Genomic DNA, 2,446 nt, shown 5'->3' on the forward strand with positions numbered 1-2,446 from the left:
CAGAAGAAATGTCCCTGAGCATTTTGTCCGACGCACAAATGAATCTGCTAGCCCATCCGAAAAGCGCTTCCCATTAAAAAAAGACTTCATGGTTGAAAAGAGGTGGAAGTTAGATGGCGTGAGGCCGGGAGAGTAAGGGGGATGAGAAAGAATTTCATAACAACAAGAGTGTGCTTTCATCTGGGCAACATGCGCATAGTGAACTGGGGCGTTGTCCTGGAGGAGGCGGACTCCTTTGGTCAGCGTCCCACACCTCTCTGCTCTTTGATGGCGTCCTGCAATTTCCGCAGCAAAGAAGCATAATATTGTGGTGCCCTTTGCCAGAAAATCCATCTTACTTCTCCGCGCTGGTCCCCAAAGACTGAGCATCACTTTACTTGCTGAAGGTTGGACACGAGCCTTCTTTGGAGGTGGTGAGTTATCATGCTTTCATTGCCTTGACTGGACTTTAGTCACAGGATCATAGTGTTGGACCTGTGTGATAAGTCTGCCGAAAAAGTCCATTTCGTTTTCTTGGCACGTTGCCAAAAGAGCCTGGGAGCAATTGATTCGTTCCTGCTTCTGAAGAGGTGTGAGCATCTGAGGAATCCATCATGCAGACAACTTCCGCATGTGCAAATGGTCGTGAATGATTTTTTCCACGGACCCTACACTTACCTTCACTTCTTGGGCTAGTTGCCGAATAGTTATGCGGCGATGCTCCAAAATGACGGCTTCCACTTTATGGATGGTGTCGTCATCAATGGCGGAATGTAGTCGTCCGGAAATAGGAGCAGTTTCCACCTATGTCAGACCATATTTGAACTGACGATGCCAGTGCTTGATCACGTCGTATGATGGTGCATTGTCACCGTAAACTTCTTTTATCTCATTGAAAGTCTCTTTTGGTGTACGACCTTTTAAATATAAGAACCTGATCACTGATCTGCACTCAACTGCCTCCATTATATCTCCTTAGTCCACTTCAGTAGCCGTAAAAGACAAACGAATACAAGTAGAAAGCTGCTATTTACAATGTGACATCTAGGGGCATGTTTAATTGCACCTGTACAAGTTCCTTTCCCTGCAATAACCGAAAGTGGGTTAGGGGAAATCTTTAATGAACACCCCACGTAGGTGGTATTTGGACTCACAACATAACGCTAGAAGAAAAGCCACTAAGCATTTTCTCGTCGTACTAACGATTCTACCAGTTCACCACATTCTGGCAGCCGTCACTCAGGAAAACATGAAGTAGTCCTGGTGTAGAAAGGGCATGCCATTGATCAAGTCACTATTGGAGACGAATGGACTTTAACAAACCTAACTCATTCATTCATTCATTGCGTGATTGATTGAATGATTGACCGAACGATTAATCAAACAATCAATTAGTTGGTTAAATTATCAATGAGTAATTAAGAAGTGAAATAAGACCAGTGCGTGTGCTTGTTATTTGCATTAGCGGTATTTCCTCCGTCTTTACGTTCTGAGTTCAAATTCCGCCGAGGTCAACTCTGCCTTTCATTCTTTCGGGGTCGATATATTAAGTACCAGTTGCGTATGGTGGTCGATCTAATCGACTGGCCCCCTCCCTCAAAATTTCGGGCCTTGTGGCTAGAGTAGAAAAGAATCGTTAGCACGCCAAGCGAAATGCTTAGCGGTATTTCGTCTGCCACTGCGTTCTGAGTTCAAATTCCGCCGAGGTCGACTTTGCCTTTCATCCTTTCGGGGTCGATAAATTAAGTACCAGTTACGCACTGGGGTCGATATGATCGACTTAATCCGTTTGTCTGTCCTTGTTTGTCCCCTCTGTGTGTAGCCCCTTGTGGGCAGTAAAGAAATAGGTATTTCGTCTGTCTTTACTTTATGAGTGCAAATTCCGCCGAATTCGACTTGGCCTTTCATCCTTTCGGGGCCGATAAATTAACCAGTTACGTACGGAGGTCGATCTAATCGACGGGCCCTCTCCCCCAAAATTTCGGGCCTTGTGCCTAGAGTAGAAACGAATTTTTCTGGTTTATTTTATTTATAATGAAATTTGTAAATTCTTTCGTCTCTGGCTATCGTTTTTATCGTCGAGAGTGTTAGTCACCATTCATAATACGCGGTTGGTTTCTAGAAGCCTCTCAACGAATCTATGCCTCCAACTGAACGAATTAAGCTGCAGCCTCAGCCGTTTATCTGTATCAAGCAACCAAACACACACACACACACACACACACACACACACACACACACACACACACACACACACACACACACACACACACACACACACACACACATCACACATCAAAGAAGTCAATACGCACTCACTCTTCATACCGTCATATCTTTGCGGACACCTGACTGAATTAAGTATTTAAATACATCAAATAAGATTATTTTGTTTCTATAAACAAATTTTTCAGGAAAAAAGGGAAATGAAAGAAACTGTGTGTGTGTGTGTATGTGTGTGTGTGTG

The 2,446-nt window shown here is 44.0% G+C and overlaps 1 pseudogene; it reads right to left on the bottom strand.

The window, feature by feature from the left end:
- Positions 1-429: 429 nt before the first annotated feature.
- Positions 430-1,048, bottom strand: LOC149134538 (protein GVQW3-like; annotated as a pseudogene).
- Between the last annotated feature and the right edge of the window lie 1,398 nt (positions 1,049-2,446).

Source organism: Octopus bimaculoides, chromosome 7 (assembly GCF_046866305.1).
Source record: "Octopus bimaculoides isolate indiv1 chromosome 7, ASM4686630v1, whole genome shotgun sequence".
In the NCBI taxonomy this organism is placed as follows: Eukaryota; Metazoa; Mollusca; class Cephalopoda; order Octopoda; family Octopodidae; genus Octopus; species Octopus bimaculoides.